The sequence below is a fragment of the Urocampus carinirostris genome, chromosome 12, assembly GCF_059441175.1.
Source record: "Urocampus carinirostris isolate Australia breed hairy pipefish chromosome 12, RoL_Ucar_1.0, whole genome shotgun sequence".
NCBI lineage: Eukaryota > Metazoa > Chordata > Actinopteri > Syngnathiformes > Syngnathidae > Urocampus > Urocampus carinirostris.
The window spans coordinates 23,201,832-23,227,735 of NC_142360.1; the positions used below are offsets into that span (position 1 = coordinate 23,201,832).

Below are 25,904 nucleotides of genomic sequence, written 5' to 3' on the forward strand. Positions count from 1 at the left end.
ACTTGTTGTTTTCACAGATTTTCTGGTTGTCCGTGGTAGACCAAAACTGATGTCGAATAGAAAACAGACTCTGGTCACTGTTTGCAAACACAATTTCTGTGAAGGGCTAAACCCTACAGCAATGTTTCTCAACTGGTGGGCTGACTTTGTGATTTTTCAGTGGGTTGCAGACTTTTGCCATTGCAAAATAATGCTAAGAAGAAGAAAAAATGTAAAGGTCATTTACACTCCTTAACAGCAGATGGCAAAAAATGCCCTGCTCGATCTATATATTCCTCCTGTTCAGTCAGTCGGCGTGTTTGAGAGGGACCGCATCTTATTTTGTTGTGCTTTTGTTGGTTTTATTTACTTTTTTGCCCATAATAATGGCCAAAAGAAAGTTTACGATAAGTGGAAGAACAAACGGAAAACAGTGACAACGATCGGGACGAAGGAGGAAACGACTGCAAAAGGGTATACGAGTGTCTGCCGTTGAAGTGCTGCTAGAAGGAACAGCAAATGGTTTAAAATGTTTTATAATTTTAGTTTTTTGCCAGTACATTAATCTTTATTACTTACATAATTAGACAATTATTAATGTTTAGGTACACAATTTATTATTATTTTGAACTTATTTTAAATTATTTTGTGACTATTTTAAAGCAGTTTGAGGGTGTCACTTAGTTGTGAAGTAGGCTCATATGCGGTAATTGAAGATGTTTGGGTTTTGCTGGTCATTTGGGGGAGTGGGGGGCGGGGGGGTCTAAATATATTAAATTATCTCTGCCTTTAAACTGCACAATACTTTTATTGATAAATTTGAGAACCAGAAATATTTTCTCTATTTGGGTCAAAGCTTCTCATGGTGGACTGTCGGATCCTGAAGTCTGCCCAGTTGAAAACCAGTGCTTCACATAATTTCGAAAAGCCACAAGAATAAATGTGCGTGTGCTGAGAGCAGTTGTGTACTAGAGTTAGTTTTGTCCGGCATGTGTCTTCACGTGGCGTAGGGTTTGCCAGGGCTCAGGGCCTAAATAATTTGGCAGAAACATCATACATAATGAAAGACTGACCTCAGGGATGTGTATAGCCCCCGGCCATGCCTGTTTTCCAGCGTTGCCCGAGTCTCCCACGGAAAGAAACCTGACACAGGTGGCGTCGGTGTCTGCGGCGGAGGCAGTCCTGTTCCGACTTTGCGAATCAAAGCCCTGAGATTTAGCATCGATTCGCTTCGTGCGCAGCTGACTGAGTGAATACGTGTAATGGAATGAGAACGCAAATCTCACACAAGTGTTCTGCATAGCGCCAGCAGGGCCAATTAATACGGATGTAGCTAAATGAGGCATGAAAGTAGATTTGCGTTGGCTGCTGTGAGTCCAAATGAGCTCTTAAGAGGGATGAGATTTATCTTGTGTACACTGGTGAAATTAAGAACAAAGATCAGTGTAACAAATACACCGGGTTATCTGAAACGTTTTTTTTTCTCACAACGTTCATAGCTCCCAGATTTGAATGATTTATAATCTGTTAGAATGTTCCATACATTATGCACTATATTTTTATGTAGTGTTTTTTAAAGTAGTGTGCTGTGGCACACTGATGTATCGCAGTTACATGCAGTCAGGGGAGGCAGGTAATGCTCCGCCTCACCTATCATCATGAAAATATACCATTAAAAATGCATTACATGTAAATATCAAAATCATAAATCATTTCTTCATATGTTAAGTTATTTCTCATTTAAATTCACAATTTGGGGATTTTCTTCTTAAATATCTCGGATTATTCACATTATATTTTTGATATGATTATTTCAATTGGAATGTATTATATAAGTTTCCTGAGTAGAGTGAGGCACACAATTATGGTGCCTCATGGCAGGAGGCGATAATGATACCAAGGTTCTATTTTGGTGCACTCCTCAGCCCCAAATAGTAGAATCAGGATAAGAGCAAGCTAACATCAAGTCAAGTCATGCAATATTGTTTTTGTAATGAAGGATTACCTATATATTTATACAGCACATAGACTTCATAAGTTATTGTAAGACATAGGTTGGCTTGGAGAGGGATCTTTGCCACCAGGCTGTACTTTCCCAAGACACACTACAGGAAATGAAGCCCCTACGACCCTAATGGTTACGGTATCCACCAATAAAGACTTTCCACCTTTTTTTAAGATAATAAAAAATACTATGATGGGATTGTTTGGTATTACTTCAAAATCATCAAATATGTTTGGTTGGGAAAGGTAACACAATCCAGTTTAGCAAAGCCCCAGTGTGTTGTATATAACCACTACATAGAACTGTATTGTCTAAGAAAACCAGTGCCAATAAGCACAGTGTAACAGCAAGATGCCTGACAAACGTTGTGGTGAAGTTTTTGTTAGGGATTACCCTACGTAAAAGAAATAAAAATTTCTCGACCAATGATTTTGGTATTGAAATTATTATTGGTATGACCGTTCATGTATTTTTGACAAGTACTCAAATTAGTGGGTTTTTTTTTTACCACTAGGAGGCATTACCTCTTACACACTGTCCCTTTGACTGTCTAGTTGAGGTATGAATGACTACAAGTTTACACAATTGATCTTAAAAAAAAAAAGTATCTACCGAGTATCAATAAACAAAAAAACCCTACCCACACGCAATATTAGATCATTTTAGAGGTGAGGAAAGCACAAGTACTGATAACGCATTTTTGTATGAGGCTGATACTCGAGCACATTATAAGTATTGGTTACTGCACAAATTCAGTTTCATTGTGTCAGTTCATTATGTCTATATTACACAAACCAGTGACCACTAAATAACACTGTTTTATGTAATGCAAAAAATAAAAATAAACTACAAAGCACTAGGAAGAATACAAGCTTTTTTAATGCTTTTTCTAATGAACGATATATTACAAACCAAGCAGACACCAAAATACCATGCTGCAGCATTTTCTTCTATTTTTGTTTTGTTCAGTTTTTTTGTTTTTTTGCAGTGGTTTTCAGAATTTTTTTGTCCTTTTGGGGGACCCTTAAGCAGCAAGATGGCGGAAATGCATGTCAGCTTCCTCAGCGTGAGCCTCATGTTATGCAAATACAAATTCCTTGACCTATGAATATTTACAAAAAACATGTATATTTGATTATTTTTCAATTAAATATTGCATTTTTTGTATTATTGCTTGTTTTCCAGCAATAGGAGATGGTAAATAATACACACGATGCTTTTAAATGTGACTCTTTAAATGTAACACATTGTTTTCCTTCGGGCAGTGTGCCTCAAGATTTTTTCAATGAAAAAGTTTTCCACAAAATGTTGCGAAACACTGCACTACAGCATTGAAAATGTGTTCGGTTTACTGTCAAGTTTAGTACATAGAGTGCCGAGCCCTCATGACGCCTCACATGCTTTTATTGGGATGGAAAGCAACGTGCCGGAACACGGCGCTTTCACGGGGGGCCGCCTGCTCGCTGCGGAACGGCCGGCATACCGGATTGCGTCCTTGGTAGAGATGCGAGATGTTGGGGGTAGCTATTACCTTAATTAGCCCCACTGTGCAGAACTTCTTGCTCACGGGCACGTTTTCAGAAATGAAACAGGGCAGATAACTGAAGATGTACTTGTTTAATTTCACATCTATTGGGGGGCAGGTACTCCAAGGCACCAACTCACATTTGCTAGTCTGTTATGAATTGCATATGCGTCTAGGCCTGTTTGCCGAATCCATACACTGCTCACTTTATAGAAGCGCCAATTAAAGGTTGTTTTTTGTAAGACTATATACTTTATATATTGCCTATTCGCAGATAATTTTGCTCATGAGTACAGGGATCCCTTTCTGATAGATGTTGTTTACTTTTAATGGTTTTGCTAGTTCACAGATGTGCATTCTGTGTTGTGTTCGACTAAACAGTCATTCTGCATTCCAAAAAACATGCATGCCAGGTTAAATGGCCGGTCCAAATTGTCCCTAGGTGTGAATGAGCAAGAGAATTGTCTGTTCCTGTGTGCCCTGGGATTGGCTGGAAACCAGTTCAGGGTGTCCCCTGCCCACTGCCCGAAGATAGCTGGGATGGGCTCCAGCACCCCCGCGACCCTACTGAGGATAAGCGGTGCAGATAATGCATGGATGGGTGGATATATGCAACACTTTTATTTGTTAAATAAATGCTTGAGCCTGTAGAAAGTTCTAAATGTACAACTGAGTACTGTCAATGCCAATTCGATTTTCAGAGGACAAAAATATGATATACATACATAGTCTGCACCTGACTTAAATTGTATTTGCCTACGTATAAACATGAGATGTTTAAATGGAAAAATAGTATACCGAGTTTTTGATTTTCAATTGTAAAATTAATAAAATTGCTACTTTACAGATTTTTCCTATGATGGGTTCTTTTTGGAACTTAACGCCTGCGACAAACAAGGGATCACCGTATTATGTTTTTTATTCAATATTTTTTAAGAAAACAAAAAACATCACAATTAATGTAATGAAATACGAGAAAAATGAAATTCGTATCAAGAACAATAATTTGAAATTTACAGTGAATAAACAATAGCGTGAAAAATGAAACATTTTATACCACCAGTTAGAAGAGACATTCTTATTCTTTCTTTTAATTGAAAAATACTTATAATTGAAAATTTGATATAATGAGAATCAATGTAAACACAGTAAAGCAGGCAAAATCATGTTAATGTGATGGCCCTTGTTTTTTCATTGTCATGCAGGTTTTGGCTTTCCAATTTTGTTTCCCTTTGTACAAAGACAATAATGAATCAGTGATTTTTTTAAGGCACATAGTGTATTATTTAGTGATTTCTGGTTATAAACTAAGGCCTTGAATAAAAATATTATTAAAATTATTTGAAATAATAGATAAAAATACATGAACAATCATACATTTTTTTTAAATTCCTGTTGGTAAAGGAATTATTTTTAATTTACATACCATGAGGCTAACCTGGAGCTGACATGATTGACTGACATCTTGCTGCTGAAGGTACCGCCGAAAAATATGTAGAGGGGAAAAAATTACATACTGTAACCTGAGCTAAAGGGAGCTGGCAAATTTGTCCACCATTTTGCTGCTATTGGTACCCAAAGGTCTGGCAAAAAAATAAAGGAAAACAGTGCGGATTGGTCTGTAATATGTATTCCACCTTACATTTTGTAGCACTCGTTTTTGGTAGCGCTACATGAAACAGCAACACCTAGTGGTCAAATTTTACATGGCGTCCGTGATAAGGCCAATTTTCCATTTTTTTTTTTGCTTGTTTTAATGGATTTGAATGGTGTGAATCCGGTCCAGATTGCAATTGTGTGATACAAACTGCCATCTATCTTGATTACTCTGCGTTTTCCTCTGAAATTGTTTCCTTATTGTGGCAGGGAATGATTAGTGATATGAAATAATAGACAGGTATTTCACATTTACTCCGCCTTTACCTTGACCTTCCCCATTTTGCCCCACACTGGTTGGGCAGTCCATCTTCCCCTGCATCGGCACCGTTAGTTAAGCCAGTTATCGATAAAGAGCCAACGATATAGATGTCACCTGTACTGCTCCGAATTCGACCGTCTTTTTTCAGTATTATTTCGTCAGCGTCTCACTTTATCCATCCCCTTCTATGGCGTCCCCTCTATTTGCTGTCATTCTCTCCTTGTCTCAAGTGAAGGCACCGGCCCTCTATCAAGCGTGAGACGATCATTCTACTGGCATTGATTTCCGTGAGCGGAACTGTGAGCAATGGTGGTGCGTGTGCCTGCATGTGCGATAGTAAAGTCGTGGCCATTAAAGCCCGATAGAGACTGAGTACAGCCCGGGTCAGAGTTCACTTAAGAATTACTACTCGTTGTCTCGTGACAGAAAACTGGTAATGGGTCTTTGATTTCCTTTTAAAAGGCTTAAATTGCTTAAAAGAAGTACTGCCCAGATGCTGTTTTAAATGGTGACAGGCAATTAACATAAAAATAAAATTTCTTAGCATTACTGTAAATTCCAAGCTACAGAGTGCACCTGATTGAAAGCCACATGCGCAAATTTAAGGAATAAACTCATATTATGTTTGTATACAAGCCGCACCGAGTACAGCCATAACATTTTACTCATCACGTCTGTTTCTTACATTTTCAAAGAATCAGCTTATGTCTAGTAAAGAGAAGCAACACATTGTGTCGCGATTAAGCAACTCGGACTTTGTCAGCTGCAACATCCTCAAAATGAAACTCAATGAACTGTCCTCACTAAACTTCAGAAGCCCCTACAGTCAACCTCCAGGGCCGTAGCGGGCTTCTTTCTCCGCCTGGGAGTTTTATACCCAAAGCCGGCCCACTTGGAGGAATATGAATGAATGAAAAAGCAACGAGGTCTTATGGCGCATTTTTATTGGTAACATTTCATATATTTGTTGATATGTTAACAGAAAACATTTAAATTCAAGGAAAATTATGTAAAGATTTTTTCTACAGGGAGTGCAGAATTATTAGGCAAATGAGTATTTTGACCACATCATCCTCTTTATGCATGTTGTCTTACTCCAAGCTGTATAGGCTCGAAAGCCTACTACCAATTAAGCATATCAGGTGATGTGCATCTCTGTAATGAGAAGGGGTGTGGTCTAATGACATCAACACCCTATATCAGGTGTGCATAATTATTAGGCAACTTCCTTTCCTTTGGCAAAATGGGTCAGAAGAGGGACTTGACAGGCTCTGAAAAGTCAAAAATAGTGAGATATCTTGCAGAGGGATGCAGCACCCTTAAAATTGCCAAGCTTCTGAAGCGTGATCATCGAACAATCAAGCGTTACATTCAAAATAGTCAACAGGGTCGCAAGAAGCGTGTAGAAAAACCAAGGCACAAAATAACTGCCCGTGAACTGAGAAAAGTCAAGCGTACAGCTGCCAAGATGCCACTTGCCACCAGTTTTGCCATATTTCAGAGCTGCAACATCACTGGAGTGCCCAAAAGCACAAGGTGTGCAATACTCAGAGACATGGCCAAGGTAAGAAAGGCTGAAAAACGACCACCACTGAACAAGACACACAAGCTGAAACGTCAAGACTGGGCCAAGAAAAATCTCAAGACGGATTTTTCTAAGGTTTTATGGACTGATGAAATGAGAGTGAGTCTTGATGGGCCAGATGGATGGGCCCGTGGCTGGATCGGTAAAGGGCAGAGAGCTCCAGTCCGCCTCAGACGCCAGCAAGGTGGAGGTGGGGTACTGGTATGGGCTGGTATCATCAAAGATGAGCTTGTGGGGCCTTTTCGGGTTGAGGATGGACTCAAGCTCAACTCCCAGTCCTACTGCCAGTTTCTGGAAGACACCTTCTTCAAGCAGTGGTACAGGAAGAAGTCCGCATCCTTCAAGAAAAACATGATTTTCATGCAGGACAACGCTCCATCACACGCATCCAAGTACTCCACAGCGTGGCTGGCAAGAAAGGGTCTAAAAGAAGAAAAACTAATGACATGGCCTCCTTGTTCACCTGATCTGAACCCCATAGAGAACCTGTGGTCCCTCGTCAAATGTGAGATTTACAAGGAGGGAAAACAGTACACCTCTCTGAACAGTGTCTGGGAGGCTGTGGTTGCTGCTGCACGCAATGTTGATCGTGAACAGATCAAAGCACTGACAGAATCCATGGATGGCAGGCTTTTGAGTGTCCTTGCAAAGAAAGGTGGCTATATTGGTCACTGATTTGTTTTTGTTTTGTTTTTGAATGTCAGAAATGTATATTTGTGAATGTTGAGCTGTTATATTGGTTTCCCTGATGAAAATAAATAATTGAAATGGGTATACATTTGTTTTTTTGTTAAGTTGCCTAATAATTATGCACAGTAATAGTCACCTGCACACACAGATATCCTCCTAAAATAGCTAAAACTAAAAAAAGCCCCACTCCAACTTCCAAAATATTCAGCTTTGATATTAATGAGACTTTTGGGTTCATTAAGAACATGGTTGTTGTTCAATAATAAAATTAATCCTCAAAAATACAACTTGCCTAATAATTCTGCACTCCCTGTATATGTATAAAAATTAAATATATAAAATTAATTTTCCTTCCCAATAGATTGGAATGCTTATGTAGATCCAACTACAGTTATAGTAAAGAATATTAAAGAAATATATATATATATATATATATATATATATATATATATATATATATATCGCAGCCTCCCATGCAGAGTTTGCATGTTCTCCCCGTGCATGCGTGGGGTTTTCCCAAAAACATGCAAGTTAATTGGCCAGTTTACATTTTCCCTTGGTGTGAGTAAGTGAATTGTCTGTCTCTGTCTGCCCTGCGACCGGCTGGCAACCAGTTCAGGGTGTGCCTTGCCCACTGCCCGAAGAACATCAGTTGTTAGATGTTTGATTTCAATTTGGTGAGAATCGTATAGTTATTTTGTTACAGACCTGATCATTGAATGTACTTCACAAAATGCGCAAAGTATTAGTTTTATTTAGTGTCGTATTCATTTTAATAAGCTTATAAACCGTTGTTATTTGCAGCCCTCGTCCGGATTTTACGCTAGGTGACAATTAAAGCTAAAGCAATTGCTTAATACTTTGCGGGTTCTGCAACGTTCATTACAAAGCTTGAGGCGCACAGGAAAAAAAACACTTATCACTTTTCACGAGTGTTTGATGGGAATTCCCTCTGCCAGAGACAGATAGGCCTCATATTTGCAAAGTGGTCGCAGGCACGGGGGTCACACTGTCGGACCGCGTCAGTTCTAATTGGGCCAGACAGGCACTGCCAGTCCTCGTCAGTTGGGAAGAAAACCAGGAGCTGTCAGCAGTGCTGAGTGCTAAATGCTCCCAGCAGACCAGCGTTATTTGTGGACGCAACTTGGAATAATGTCCCCAACGTTGGAATGTTTAAGGGCAAACTTGGAAAAGGGTTAACTGATAATTCTGCACCCTTAGACTAGAAAGCAGTATTTGTGCATTTCACAAATCCAGTAGACCTTATTGAGAAGCTCCATCAAAATGTCTTAACATTTTTAATTCAATGCCCGACGTTTCTCTCAATTTGAAAGTGCGGTTGCCAGACATTTTTTGTCATTTTAACTTACTATTGATGGCCTATGGATTTTGTTTCAATAGCTATATAGGCATAGGGCATATCAAAAGAAAGCTTTAGGCCCTCATTTTTCATCAGCAAAGAAAACTATGTTTTAAGCTTCTACCAAAGTTTAGTAAACAACAGTTTCCAAGAAAACCAGAGAAAATCAGCTTTTTTAATGCATTTCAAGCAGAAGTTTCACTTTGGTGCTTTTTTGTATTAGTGATACCTCGCATATCTAAATAATGTTTTCCGTAAACAGAAAAGCACTTTGATTGCCAAACACCATTAGATTTCAAGAACATAGAACATATCCATGAACGATGCATGAACTTTGCAAGAACATTCCAGCGCCCGCTGTTTCCGGTGATGTAATCACATGATTTTGGTCACTCGGGGGCTGCCCACTCACTCTCAATCGCTGGATAGAGGAAGCAAAGCAACGCAAGGATGTAGAGGCTCCTTGATGTATGGACAAAGATCTGATTAAAGCTATTCCTGCCTTCTGGTGGTGATTTATAAATACTGGAAGTTTCTTGTAAAATACACATTTCCAAGAAAACATCTACGGATGCACTTCAAGAAGGATTTTAACACAATGGCATTTTGCTAGCAAAATAACATTTAAATGCAAGAACACTAAATCTATGCATCGACTTTGCAAGAACTTGTCAGCGTCCAATATTTCCAGGTGATGTGGTCACACTAATTCAGTCACTCAGAGACTGCCCACACGCTCTCATTCACTGGATAGAGGAAGTAAATCAACACGAAATGTGGGGGCTCTACAAATGTGTGGTAAAAGATCTCATCCAAGCCATTCTGACATCTAGTGGCGATATATAATTTTCAAATTATTCCCAGAGTCTTAAAGCTTACTGTTTAGCAGCGTCAAAGCCTTAAAATTATGTTTTTAAATAAAACAAAAGACATTTTTACGTTATGGCACTGAAACTGTTGAACATTAGACTCTCTACCTTTATTTCCCACATTACCCAATGGTTTAATTTCACCTTTTAACTGTTCAGCACCCTTTTTACATTCCAGGAGTCATCTTTCCTATTCAAAATGTCTCTGATAAGTGTAATCTATTCCGTCCCTGCTGACTTATTTATTCTCTAATTTAATATGATTCCATTTTAACAGGTATTCCTTTATTTTTCTTTAATCCTTTTTTATAACTGGTCTCAATGCTAAAATACAAACATGGTAAATATGCCTGACCTTGAGAATATTTTTTAAAAACCCATTCGATATCAACGTTTCCCGTCATTTCCGTCTCCAAAATGAGTAAGACGCAAAGCATAAAACGTCGCAGTCGGGCCAATCCCAATTAAGCCGCTCGGATCAATCTGCTGATCCCTGACCGGGTTGTTGATGCCCCCCGTTTCCCAAACGCACCGCAAATATTCATTTCCTGAAATGAAGCGAATCATTTGAATTTGTGCGGGCATTGATTTAGATGCGAAGACGGCAACGCTTCGATTTTTGCTCCCGCCGGGACCAATGTAAGGGCCAAATAATGGAGCATGTAAAAAGCGCAACGCTTTACAAATTCATTACAAACAATGCTCGATAGATTTCATGTTTTTCTTTTTTACCTCGCAAATGTAGTCAGAGCTCCGAGTCCTGACAGCCTCTTTGCAGCAACCAAAATATCCTGGATAAGGGAAACAGCGCAGTATTAGGCACAATTAAACCAATTAATTGAACTGGTTGATTACAAGGTCGTTCTGTTTCTTATAATGAACAACTACAAAGGATATTGCATCGGATGCAAATTCGTGTGGTTTGACGATTTGACCTCATTGTGTCTGTTGTCTTGATTATTATGCACTATTTACATCATCGTCACTATCGGCCAATCATGTCGCGGTTCTTTGCTACCCACACCCTTCAGGATGGATCTGCTTTTGTAACCTAGACAATTAAATAATAAGAAAGGGCTCACGGGAGGGCTTTTAGAACAGGTTGGAGTTTTTTATTTGAGCTCCTGTTCTCCTTGTAAGTTCAAAAACAATTGGTGTATTATTTCCTTATTTTGAGAGTTTACTAAACAATATACATACACGGGTACTCAGAAAATAAAAGGCCTTACATAAGCATTTTAATCGGACTACTCACAGACAGACTGACACTATTATAGGAGTTTCTGTGCGGGTCTTACATGGCTTTATATAAGCGAAATTCTGGTATTAGTCCAATTTCAACACACATTTAAACATACCCAGGGTTACACCCAAAAACAACGTATTCTCATGTATGGTGTGTGTTTTTTTAAATGGTGTCTTAGGCAATTGTCTGTCTCTGTGTTCCCCGGGACTGGCCGGCAACCAGTTCGGGGTGTCCCCTGCCCACTGCCCGGAGATAGCTGGGATGGGCTCCAGCACCCCTGTGACCCTACTGAGGATAAGTGGTGCAGATAATGGATGCATAGATTCTTAGGCATTAATTTACTAAGACGGCGGACGTATGAATATTCCTTTCTTATGTACGCAATGAGTCACATGTACGAATGTACGTGTCACCTCACATATGTGATCAGGTGACTGTTAAATAACAGTCAGGATGGTGATTGGTGCAGAACACCAGTAATGGAAAATTCAGTGGTACTGATTGCAGTGGGGGTCTACTATAGATTTATGTATAAGGCTAATAAAGAACAATCCATGCACAATACACGGCCTTATTCATCACTCGGCTTTGACCGTCGTGAAAAGTGCTGGGCAAACACACACTGATTGAAAACTATTGGACTGTCAAGTACTTTTCAAACAAATCTTTTTACCGGCCATCAGCAACCTGCAGTCTTTATTCTGAGGGAGCAAACCGCCAAATAAAAAAAGTCCTTCTCCTTTGACGCAAAAACTTTCGAGCCGACAGAACCAAACTCGGTTAATCAAGTTTGAGTGTCCGGTCTTCCCTTTGGTCTTATTGCGTCTTATCAGGAAGAGGCGGAAATATGCCCTAAGGCAATAAAGAAAATACCATTTTCTCTCCATTTTTGACTAAGAAACAGAAGGCGCCTTCCACCTTGATGGGAATTTGGCGTAATCAGGCTGCCGGAAAGGCTTTTTCAATTTATGAAGTAATAAAAGCTGCGGCTTGCCGACATTACAGAATGCTGGTGTTTTCATTAAGACCTGTTGTTGTGAGATGTGTGGCGGTATAGGCCAATACTAACACGAAATCTTCTCCCTCTTACAGTTTATGTCTCAATCTCCTTTGAGTGCCATAAGACATTGGAACAGTGTTAAAAAAACGTTGTTTTTTAATACAATTATATCCGTTTGCTAGAAATCATTAATTTCCGGTTACATCACCATAAAGTACCCTTTAACATTTTCCTTTTTTTCAAGCATTCCAAGTATGCTCTTTCCCTGCACCTTCATATTTACCAGCAGTGTTACATATTTACTAAAAGAGCATCATACAGTTGTGGTAGTAGAAAAGCAAGTTTTGCAATAGTCGTAATCACCTTGTTACAATTCTGTCACGTCCATAACACGTGCAGCGCCGCCTTGCTTTATCATATCTCCTTATTGCGAAAGCAGTTCAGTGGCACTCGGGATTACAAAGTAGAACCTGTTGTTAACCTACTTCGCCTCAACAGATAGCCGCGTGCAGGTATCATATCGGGTCAAGACTCCGTCTTATTTTACAGAGATAAGTGTACTGTTTAGTAGACAAATAAGGAGAGAAAAAAAATCAATGGATTAAAAAACTTGCAAGTAAAATAGGAGAGGACCGTACAAAACCTTTAAATAAGAGATTACATATCCTAAAATCCCTCCCCTGAGCTCTTTTGTTATGTTAAATCTCCGAGCTTATAAAAAGCAGACCCAACCTAAAAAGTGTGGGGTCAAAAAACAGCAACATGGTTAGCCAATAGTGACAATGATGTAAACAGTGCATCTCAGTCAAAATAACAAATTGCAGTGGGAAATATTAAACAACAAACTAACTGACATCGTATGAAATCAATTTTGAAGGTGATCACTATTATTAAAAATTTAAAAAAATCAGAAAAATACTTTTTCAAAATTTGAGTGGCTGCACACTTTTGGCAGGTTTATGAGCAGGAACTTGCAATTAGAAATAGGAAACATTTCAATTACCGGTAACCAATTTTCCCTCTAATTGTCCACGGGTCTGAGCGTTCACACAAAGTCGGTGAGCAACGCTTGAAACAACAGTGAGCAACGGCAATCCCAAGTGTGGCAACTGAATCATTATTAAACATGTCCAAAACTTGACATCAAGTTATATTTTGCTGAGTGTCCGGCAGAGCAAAACAATTTTTCACTTGTGAATGAATTAACTAATGTATTATTGCGAAGGTTTTACGACCTACAAACATCATTTGTTTTTACAATAAATCTTTTACAAGATTTTCATTTCTTTTTTTTCCTGGTATCTTTTGTCGCATAATACTAACATTTTCGGGGGCTTATTTAGTCGGTTGAAAGATACAGAACTGTATTTAATCACATTTTTTAGTGGAAGTACAATGCTAGCAACAAGATTGACTAGAATTATTTGAATGCAACACAAACTTTTTTTTCCTTTTTCCCTGTTTTTTTTTTCATTTTTTTTATCCCTATACAAAATCCCATTGTGTTTATTTTTTTCCTAGCTGTTATTTTTTTTGTTTTGTTCTCTATTTACTTTGTTTCTTTCTTTTCATTTTTTTCTGTCTTTTTTCTGGCTTTTTTCTGATTTTTTCCTTCTTTTTTCTCTTCCTTTTGTTTCTTTTTTCTCAGCTTTTCACTACTTTTTCATTTTGGTATTTTTTTATTTTTTGTTCTATTTCCCCCCCTTCCTTTAAGTGATTTTGTGCACATTTTACATAATATTTGGTCGTAGGGATTAAAGAAGCAAAAACAACGTGAATAGCCGTTTGGGACCTGAAAGAGCCGGTTCTTTTTAGTGAGCCGAGCCGAAGAAGCCAGTTCTCGAAAAACTCTACTGACTTTACTCAACTTTGTTCGACTTCGACATTGACTTCAAAATAACACATTTAGAAAACAGCGTCAGGGGAACCCGTGTATTTATACCTTTATGCAATGTAACAGACTTATTTTGCTTCGGAATTACCAATTTCTAGCCCTGATTTTTGTGAGCTGGCTAGATTTTCTTGCGCTCAGCTTAGAGGGAACATTGCTGGTAACACTTTGGTTTCTAAACTGGTAATCCCTTATCTGCACCGCTAATCCTCATTAGGGTCACAGGAATGCTGGAGCCCATCCCAGTTATCTTTGGGGAGTGGGCAGGGGGCACCCTTAACTGGTTGTTAGCAAGTCGCAGGGCACACAGGGACAGAAAACTCACACAGACCTAGTGACAATTTGAAGTGGCCAATCGACCTGACATGCATGTTTTTGGGAACACGGGAGGAAACCAGAGTGCCTGGACGAAACCCATGTAAGCACGGAGAGAACATGCAAACTCCTCATAATACGGCTGACAGGTGGATTTGATCTCAAAACTGTGCCACGGACGCGCTAACCACTCAGCTGTGCTGTGCTGCTGAGCTGTTAATGAATGTTTTTTTGTTGATTGGTATTGAATCATTTTAGTGAGAATCTAAGCTGTGGAAACAACTGTGGTTTTCAAAGGTAGTAACTTGATATATTGCACAAAAAAATCCCTCCCAAACATTAAGGAACTATTATTCATGGTTAGATGCTTATTTTAAAAATCCAGACTTTTTAACATATGCTTGGTGGCTGTTCAGATGATGTGAAGAGCCAAGCGACTTAAAATAATACAAAATATTTGGGATTTTTCATGTTTTATTATAGATTATGGTATTTTTCGTTGTCCAAAATTTCGATCTTGTTCCACGCATAGAGCTGGTTTCTCCTTGTACACTGAAAACTAACATTGTTTTTTTTCTACTAGAAAATTAGCATACCCCAGCATAAGGTATTTTGTATTTTGTCTTCAAGAATTTTTATCTATTGTAAATGTATGTGCAGTTGATACTCTGAGCGGCTTATAGTTCCGAAAATAATAATCAAGTACAGGTTGCTATAAAAGCTCTTTCCTCTGTTGACGTCCTGTTCTCCTGTCTTCACTGATTTAGGACAGCCCCGTGAAATTGTTGGTCTCCATTTCTCCCTTCCATTCTCCCTCAGCCTTATTACAAGCTGTCAGTTTATTATAAAACATTAGGAAAGCAGAGGGACACTTGCAGTTACTGTCCTATCGATCGGCACAGATAGATTCTGTGATTTAAAGTCCGCCCCGGCGCGTGCCCTCCGTGTTCTCGGTCTCCCATTTGCTTTGGCTATTGATGTTTCAACATTAACAGTTACAAGCTGCTACAGAAAATCAATTCTCAACTTTTATTACCGGCTGGATAACGCTAAGGGACCACCCTGCCAGTCCGTACTCGGGAGCTATGGATACTTCGGCAGGCACGTCGGGTGTTTCCTAAGTGGTGTGGGCAATATCAATCATATGTTGAAAAAGCTACGAGACTTGTCAGTTGCCAAATAGGTGCTCGAAAGTCCGGCACAGGCAAGTCCAGTTGTGTGTGTGTTTTATAATTCAGCATGCTAATATATAGAAGCTGTTCGAACACCGTAAACCCACCTCAACCTTCTTTGATGACGATTGATCCTCAGACATCATCTCTGCCCGACCTTACACCTGTTATCCGTGCCTGCGTGTGCGTACAAACTGTGCGAATGTAAAGAGGCCAAGACTTTTCAAACATTTATGAGTAGCTACCGAGCAGCGGTACGGGAGTTCTTTTGGGACAAACAGCCCCCGGTTCTGTGCTCGCAGTCACGATCAATGGAAGTCAAGTTTATTTCAACCCCTCCAGCTTCTCCTTCTACGGCCGTCGAGTGGCCCACCGGTGGGGCCGTATTACACTTACGCTACTTGTTTTCGCGACGGTGTACATGTGCTAGCGTGTTTCCCGATTGCCGAAGCTTCGGGTCATCATTATGTGCAGGTCTGCCCCGTTGCGATGCTAATGCGTTCTCAGTGCTCACGTCTCAGGTCCCAGCGCTGGGCGGCCCGGGAAGCCGCTCCACTCCAATTAAAGAGCCGAGGGAAGCGTGCCTTGGCCAGGGTGGACAGACCTGGGCTACCTAGGGCCCTGCGGTGAACTTGTTCATATTAGTGAAAAATCACAAATTGCGCAAACGCTACGGTGCAGAATATTATATCACTGGCCAGGTTTTTGTGGGATTGGGATCATAAAGTGTCCGGTGTATTCCGGCTTTTATCATAGGGAACACAAATAAAAATCCTACGTAGTATTACTTGTATGACTTATCTTACAACGAGGATCGGACTGTTTTTAGACGCATTTTTCTATTTTTGGCAAAAAATATGAACTGTCTGACAGTTTCAGTCTTTTTACAGTAATATCTTATCTGTTTTAACAGTCTATAAACTAGGTCTGAAAAATGTGCTTAGAATCCTTAATATTTGAAAGGTCCACTGAGCCAACTGACTGGCATACTGTCACTATGTTTGAATTGGACTATTGCCAGTATTCCAGTGATGGAAAGCCACGTAAACACATGGAGAAATACTGTAGAATTATCGGTTAGTCCATTCATGTTGGTATTACTCAAGCATGTATACCCATTCGAATAATCCTACTTCTGGAGCGTTTTACTGTCCACGTGGAATTTTTCCATCTGTGTACTTGTAGTAAAGATGAGTCATACAGGCAACATATTTGCCATGCAAGCATCACGTGTACTGGTTGATTTGTCTGGGACATTGCCATTTTAATTTTAACAATCACGATACATTACACATTTTCATTAAGATTTTTCTGTGTTATCAGTACCATTTTTGTCACTGTACACAAGTACCCCAGTTTTCTCCCACGTACCCAAAAATTCCGGTAGTCTTTAGACCACAGAAGTAAAAAATGGTCTGTAAAGATGTAGTCTCACTCCCAGTTACACACAAAACCCGTGAAAATCTACCACATAAATTGCCCAAAACATTACTTAAAAAAAAAAAAAAAAATCCTGCTCTGTATGAACAAGATTACAGGAAACTCACACCAGACGAAATCATTGACAAATCCCTTCCTTGTGTCAACAGAAAAGGCAACAGGATGCGCATCAAAGGGCAGTCACGGGGCCCCTCTGTTAAGTGCACTACGGGTCAAATGTTCAAAACTAAAAATGCAATCAGTGCGGACCCCCCTGGCTGTTACACGGCCACCTTGTCAATCATTTCCGAAGGCGTGAACGAGAAGCTACAAAATAAATTGCTGTTGTGGTTTTCTTAGAAGCTCAACTTTATGTCTTTACGACTGGCTGAGCTTATGATTAGTCATTAGCCCTAAATCTTAACAAGTGGCATAATTTGGTGTGGGATATTAAACTCCATCAACACAGTCAGACATTAAATTGTAAATATCTAACTTGTCTTACTTCCCCTGAAATCCTAACTAGAGCTCCGTGGCATCACAGTCTTGCCCGGCATTCTGCTGCCGTGTCCGTGTACGACATGAGCACGCGTTAAAACTAGGACCACGGTAAGCCGGTGGTCAGGCGCCTGTTATAGTACTATGGACTCTCCTCTTACAGTGTGTTGCATCTTTGTACAATGTGGTTACGAGATACCTCCGGGCAGGCAGAGAACAACAGGGCTTTACGGTGTTGCGATTGCGTGTTGTGGTTTGTGCGTTTGCGTCCGCTTTGGCGTGTAACCCGAGACAGTGATTAAATGTTTTAAAGAGCAGATGATCCAACAGGTGCCCTGGCTCACTGGCTCTCTTTCTAGCATCCGCGTTCACTTGTTGTTGAGCCCTAGAGATCATCTCAGTTCCTTATTGGGCTTTTCTTACCGATGAAGAATATTTTTAGCGACAATGAGACCTGATTTTACATCCGACATAACTCTCCAAGTGAGCCACCTGCCGCTGTACATGCATGCTTTATAATAGTCTATTCGGTTTATAGTACTGTTAACAGTATTTTGAACAATATTCAAATCTGGTTGGAAAAACATGAGGATGTCCCCATGATTTGTATATAATCATATAATCATTTTTTTGTATTATCTTCTTTCGAAAATGGGAGTTAAAGTCTACCAACTCCATGTGTAAAAAATGCAGGAAGGCATGTTATAATCGGATACGTCATAAAAATAAGCATTTTATAGAAATAAAATGATAATAATATAACTGTTATCATCCATCCAACAATAAAAAAGTGCTAAGCTGTTGACTGAGGACATACATTTCTTCCTCTGCGTATTGGAATCAACATCTGGGTCTTGAGACTAGGACCTGGGTTCCTATCCCATTGCAACAATTTCAGCGACATTGCTTCGATAAGTCAATCATTGCACTATTATACCAAAAGTGTATAAAATTCACAACAGTTCTAAACAGATGAATATGGTAGCTCCTACTGTAGTATTAATTACAATAGTCTTATAATACAGGAAAATACGATACTTTGCAGGTGTCTGATTGTAAAAACGGAATAAAAACTAAACTTGTCATAACTCCTTATATCCCTCATGTTGATGTCACAGAAAGCAGTTATTTATCTTATTGTAATGAAAACAAATCGGAAAAACAGAATACATGATTCACTTATCATACTCCGGGGGTGGGCAAACCACGGCTCAGGAGCCACATTCGGCTCTTTAGTGCTGCCGGGTGGATCCCTGGCGCTTTTCCAAAATGTTTACAAATTGAAAAAGATAAGGGAGGGAAATATATGATTCTTTTAATATGCTTTTTGCAGAAGGAGGCACATGATACAAACACTTTTACCGTTTCCCAATGCTCTAAAAACGTGTTACAACAGATCACCTACTTTTGGGCATCTCTCTTCCGTTTGCCTTCCTTTTCTCCCGTATTTCCTGTGTTAGAGCTGAGTGGAGTGCAAGCTTCGCCCCTTTTAACGGGGCGGCTTCACAATGTACTGCAACAGTCCTAAGGTCACAATCAAGGAGTAAGAACACAATCCAGTCATAGGCACTTTTTGTACCATCGCTGTTTTTATTAAGTGATTTTAGCTTTTTGTCAGTAGTATATATTTGGAATGACACTTAAGAATACTAATTGAGTTTTGGTGGGCCCAAGAGAGGGTTCTTTGGTTTGGTATCAAGAGAGCGAAAGAAGGAGATTCTGCTGTGTTTTACTAACGCACTGACTTATTTGACATTTGCGCAGAAACTGAAACTGCACTTCACCTTTGCAAAAAGCTGTAGTTATATTATTTATAAATTCAGGATGAGTTTTATCGCACTCTTTCTGTTGCCCAAATAAGTTACAATTTTTCTTTGTTTTTTGAAATCCTTAAAATAAAAATTACATCAAACATTATTTAATGATATTCCTTGATTTTAACGTATGGTGATTTATTATAATGTAATTTAGTTAAACTTGAGGCGATATCCTATCAGAAAGTAGTCATGTGGTGCATCATAATCCACAGGATTTTGGTACTAGTCTGATATAGTTAATATTGATACATTTTATTTATATTTTTCATTCATTATAAGGCTTATATAAGTTTTTTTTTTCTGGATCCAGACAAATTTGTCTTAGATTGTTTTGTGGGTCCAATATGGCTCTTACAACATTTTGGGTATACAAGCCGAGTCATAATCCATATAGGAAATGAAACAAGAATCCTCAACCTGAAAGCTTTCCTCTAATAATCAACAACTAAATCCATTTAAGTTTCCATCCATAAAATGTGACCTGCAAATATGTCATCTCACATGGGCGGCAGGATGGAGGACTTTTGCCGTACAGCGATTTGCACTTAACTTGACTCCACTTGTCATGTGACGGGGGGACCAAATCACACAGAGAGCAAAGAAGTTGAAAGGAGCTTGGAAAATATGGCCACTCTCTCTTTAGTCAGCATTACTTACGGCTTTCCATCATCAAGAGAGAATGTCGGGCAAAGAAGGAGAGAGAACGGTTGTGAAACAAGAGAGAGAGAAAGGGGAAGGGGGAAGAGGGGGGCTATGGATTAACTGTCCTTCATGCCGAAAATATACATCCCCAGGCACTTGCCGTTGAATTATTAATTTAAATTTGTCAGAAAAAGAATAAGAGGCGTCTATTGACGGGGAGACGGGCCCTTTAATGAGACCATTAAAGGAGAGGCTTCCCACAACAGGCACCTTAGCGACTGCTGCAGGAGTTTTGGGGGCGGTGCGGCTGTGTGGGCGAGGTACTTGACCCCCCAATGATTTTCTGTCACTTTATCATAAACAAGAAAGGTTGACTTGCCGCTCTACTCGGGAAGCCCTCCCACGGCTACTAAACAAACCCTGTGTATAATTAGCCAAGGGGCGCTAAAGTGCACTGAACGTAAACAAGGTGATGGAGACCACTGCAATATCGTCTGCCGCTACAGCAGTGGTGTCAAGGGTGCGGTCCGTGGGCCGGATCAGGCCTGCCAGGGGTTTTTAATCCGACCCGCGAAACAATGCCAAAAGGAGCGCAAGAATAAAACTAGCTGCAGTTTTAAATAGTCCACTTTGTGTCACCACTGACAAAGATGGAGCTGTATTTATTTCTCTTCTTTTTCTTTATCCCTTTTTATTTCTCCCTTTCCTTTTTTCACTCTTTCTTTATTTCTCTCTCTCTCTTTCCCCCTCTCCTTCTTTTTAATTCTATTTCTCTCTGTTTCTCTCTTTCTCCCTCTCTCTGTCCGTCTGTCTCTTTGTCTTTTTTTTCCCTCTCCTCTTGTCTCTCTGTTTTTCTCTCTTTCCCTCTGTTTCTCTTCTGTCTTTCGCTCACTGTCTTTCTCTGTCTCTATCACAGTTGTATCCCTCTATCGTTTTTCTTTTTCTTTATCTCACTTTCTTTGTCTATGTCTCTCTTCCTTTCTTTTACTTCTCTTTTTATTTCTATAGCTACCTCTCTTCTCTTTTTCTTGTTCTCTCCCTGTCTTTCTATTTTGATGTATTTCTCTCTCGCTTCTTATCCATCTTTGTTTGTCCCTCTCTTCTTTTCTAACTCTCTCTGTTTTTTCTCTCTTTTGCTCTCTCTCTCTCATGCCCAACCACTATCTTTCTTTAATTCTTTCTTTCTTTCTTTCTTTCTTTCTTTCTTTCTTTCTTTCTTTCTTTCTTTCTTTCTTTCTTTCTTTCTTTCTCTTTAACAGCCTCCTGTGAGAGTTTTTTTTTTCTTCGATGTGCCAAAAATGAGTTTGATACCCCTGTGCTCTATTGGTAATGGTGATGGAAATTGCACAGCACTTCGCGTACATGTAATCTTTTGTGAGGGCGTCACAATCGGGAAGGAGGACAAACAACCTTTGGGACGGACGTCAAAGTAAGAGCAGTTCAAAAGCAGGGACAGCTACATGCATCTGTTTTTCAATATGGTATTTACGCCACAGGGGTGAAGTGGATGAGAAGAATCTCAAAGAGCGAGTGGCCTCATTGCTGATTCGGGACTCATGAGTGTCCCTGCGGATAATTGATTTTTGTTATGCTGAAACAATGTCAGCATTAAAAAGAAAAAGTTCTTATCAGAATGTACTTCATATGTTTCTAATCTTGATTAAGTCCAAGTTTAGTCCAGTTAGTTGTTTTACAACAAAACCAAAAATTGGTTTAGCTAATGTATTTTGTATATTGCTGCAATTGCAATATTAACAATGGCAAATTGAAAGTCTCAGCTAAATTGTGTCTGAAACAAGTAAAGACAGCAGTTTTGCTTTCAAGACTTTTGGCTTAATTCAGGCTTCAAAATACAAATCGAAGCGGGAAAAACAAAAGTAAAACAAGTTCTCAAAAAACTACGTTATTTTTTCGTTAATCTTAGTGGTGAAGAAAAAAAAAAAAAAAAAAAAAAAAAAAAAATATATATATATATATATATATATATATATATATATATATATATATATATATATATATATATATATATCCTCAGTAGGGTCTCGCAGGGGTGCTGTATATATAAAATTAATGTAATAATATAATTAATATAATATATATATCATATAATATTTAAATAATAAGAAAAATCAATGAACTATCATATAGACATGCTTGTAAGTCAAAAAATGTGCATTATTTTACATAACATGAGCCCACATACCTTTAGAATACCAGCACTCAGCTTTAAATTTTGGGGTATTGTAGTTGACAGGCATTGTAGGAAATGTAGGGTTTTTTTTTTTTTTTTTTTTTTTTGTGAGCAATCTTTAAATTTTACACACTCAGACATTTTAAGCTTTTGCTGCCCACAGACACATGCGATCTATAATTAACAATAGTATTTAAATTGAATTACTACATTTCTTGTTATCAGTAAATATAGACCATTGGTAACATACAATTCTTTTTTTTGGGTTATTGTTAAATGTTTTGTAAAGGTAAATGGTAAATGTTTTAAGTGGACTTTTTGCTTACATTTCATCACATCTTACCAAAATAAAGTAGTTGTCAACATAATTAAGGAGTAGGGATTCTGGATTTTAGTCAAAGTTTTTTATTGTAATAGGTCCAAGTCAGAATTAATGCTGGTATGGTCAAAAGTGAAAAGGTTGATAGTTAAAAAATACAGTATTTAAAGACACACCTTTGCAAAACCGCAAAAAAAAAAATCTATGTACCTTGAATTAACTAGAGGGGAATAAAAAAAACTAGTAGAAAACAGCTAACCCTAATCTTTACAAGGGGGAGGTAGACATTCCACCCCCTTGCCTTCCAGGCAGCCCACTTTCAGAATCGCACATAACAGAAAATCAGCTATGAAATAAATGTTGAAATAACGCATCCTTTTCAGAGAGTGAAGCCGTTGTGTCAGGGCAAAGCAAAGACAGGAGCATCTGATCCAGGATGTAAATCCACTCCAGGACAAATCCCAAGCACCTCACAGCCGGCATAGACAATGAGGATGCTCGTCTCTCTCGCTTCCTCTCGCCTCCTCTCGTGTTTATTTTATCACACCTCAGGCACTTTTGCCTCTATTCCATCTCTTGACCCCTCTCAATTGCCTCACCGAGCCCACCAGCCTGTCCTTGGGCGACAGACCAGACCGGGCCTCTACCTGTTAACAACAATAGCCACGTTGTCAACCCAAGCTGTAGGCTTGACCTAATATATCCCCAGTTGGACTCCATTCAGTTTTCTTTCAAAGCTTCGTGGCATCACACCTTTTGACTGGTTAACAGGGAGAGTTTGATGGCCGTGTAGACAAATTGAGCCTTCACACTTGATTCTCAAACGCTGACAAATACGAGTCCCCTTTGACGGTGTCTTGGCAGAGAGGAAGTTAGTGTGAGACGTTTGTAATTATTTATTGCCTGCACAGAGGATGGTTGGCCTCTGGACAAGTGAACGGACGGTAGCTTGAGGGCATGTGGCTGCAGTTAAGTTACTGTAAAAAGAGACTCACTGGCAAGGATAGCTTGTGTTCAGACCCTAATGAGGGTTTTGCTTGAATGTATAAGAAGTGTTGAGTGTGATCTTTGTCAGATTCTTACAGCCTATTGAATATAAATGAGAGTTTTCAAGGGCAGTTTTCCTTGTTGCCCAAATTTTTAATCGCAAGGAAGACTCCACTCAAAAAATACAACTCTCTACCTGCAAAAAAAAAAAAGATAATACATATACAGTGTTCTCATTTGCCCTACAGTAGACGCATCATTTTTGCTGGGGACGCATTGTGTCGAATCAACGTGCGTCCCCGGGACGCAACTTTTTTGACACCCAATTGTCATTATTACCCGATTACTTTTTTTTTCAACAAAGATTTACAGCACTCCAAACTTTTCATCAGGCAGATCCGCCATTGCTGTTTTGGTCTCGTGCCGATCTCGGCAAACGAGATCTCGTTGCTTTGAGATGACGTCATTGTTTGGGTGGTTGTCGAGTGAAAGAGAAGTATGCCTCAGTAAAAACAGTTGGTATTAGGCGCAAATCAGAAATTTGGTAATTTCTTCAGTGTCTGTAATAAGTCAAAACATAATACAGAAAGTGGTAACAACGGCAATAATTCCGGCACGGAAAAACGGCGGAGAAATTCTTCAGAGGACCGCGAAGGCAAGGAAAACACGTGTTTTGAAGCGAACGATTCGACGAAAGATAAACAAAAGAATACTCCTAGCAAGATTTCTGCCAAAATGGACTAAATTATATTCCTGGTTACGTTATGAGGAGGATGATAATGGAGGCTACATGTTCTGTGATGCCTGCACCCAGCGTGACAAAAAAACTGGATTGCATAAATCATTTCGCAATACGAACTTTCAGAAAAGCACATTGGATCGGCACAACGACAATGAAAACAACAAATTGGCTATGAAAATTCCGTTGCTGCAATTGGACCTTGAGAAGGCATTAACAACTGTGGCGGGACAGCAAACCATGAAGAATATATGGACTGAAAAATCTGAAGTGATTAAAACTGCATGAATATATAGACTAATATTTCAGCAATATTATTTTGTATAATGTACAATATTTTTGTGAACTGCAAAATCTGAAGTGATAACTGCTTTGTATTACCAATTAAGTGTGATGATTAAAACTGAATGAATATATAGATTTATATATGTATTTATATATTTGTCGCCGATTTAAAATTTCAACCTCGATAACATTACATTTTGGGGACCCATAGATCTCTGTTGGGACCCATAGATTTTTGAGCATGCGAGTCCCCGGGACCCATCACTTTTCAGAGGTAAAATGAACACTGCATATATACTTGCATACAGGATTGTGAATAACCATGGCAATCACGTTCCTGCAGATGAGCCCGAAACGTAATCCCCCATCTGCCCAGACGATGACGAAGGGACTTTTTTTTGGAAGTAATAGGCTCTGTTGAAGAGTGAACTGCCTATTAGTATTAGTCCATATCTCGTGTCTCTCTATTTACAGCTTCTATGTCTACATGCCATTTGGGGCTGCCTACACACACTCATTCATCTTTTTTTAGAAAAGAAAAAAGGTCTTCAGGCGTTAACTGTCTGTACTTGTCCTGGATTCTCTCACCACACTGCATGAATACGTCTACTTGCCATATGGAGCAGCCATTAGAAAGGTGGGCTTCCTCGATGTGTGAACAAAGATCTGATTGAAGCTACTCCTGCAATCTGCTGGTGATTTATCATACTGAAATCATTCCCACAGGCTTGATACTTTCTGAAGAGCTGTGCCGAACCCTTCATAATAGCTTTGAAAAAACAAAAACAAAAGTATCTTTACGTTTTGGCACTCAGGGACAATGCTTCTGAAAATGTATTCATACACTATGGAATTGCCTACGTTGCTAAATTAAAAATCAAGATCCAGTCCCTCGCAAAACGACGAGATGATTCAAACTCTCCGTGCGCATTTTTGTATATTATTCGTCTCCAGCGTATTGAATCTGACGGAGGCCCAATTAACTGTTAAGAAGCGCACGGCCCCAGTCGTACCCCGGAAAGGAATTCCCCTAAAGGGACCGGGAAGAGAACAAGTGAGCAGGGCTCTCCAGGGAGGCGACGCGTTTGCCGGTAAGCAGAAACAGAAAAGATCTTTAATGGCCTAATAGGGTGGAGCATCTCGTGCTGGGGAAAGTGAATTGGAAGTAGAATATTGATGGGAGCTGAGGGGAATTTCGTCCAACCTGTGTGTGTGTGTGTGTTAAGAAGTGGAGGGCGGATGTTTTGCCATTCTGCCGATCCAAATCAGGGCTTTGGAGGACCAATCCTGCCATATGATTAAATAAATGTATAAAGAAATAGGTGCCTGCACTGCTTATCCTCAGTAAGGTCGCGGGGGTGCTAGAGAACATCCCAGCTGTCTTCAGGCAGTGGGCAAGGGACACGCTTAACTGGTTGGCAGCCTGTTGCAGGGCACCCCAAAGACAGACAA

The 25,904-nt window shown here is 39.4% G+C and overlaps 1 protein-coding gene across 1 annotated transcript in view; it reads left to right on the plus strand.

Moving 5' to 3' along the window:
• Positions 1–25,904, plus strand: part of nr5a2 (nuclear receptor subfamily 5, group A, member 2) — a 100,846-nt gene that overhangs the window by 64,001 nt on the left and 10,941 nt on the right. The window lies entirely within an intron of this gene.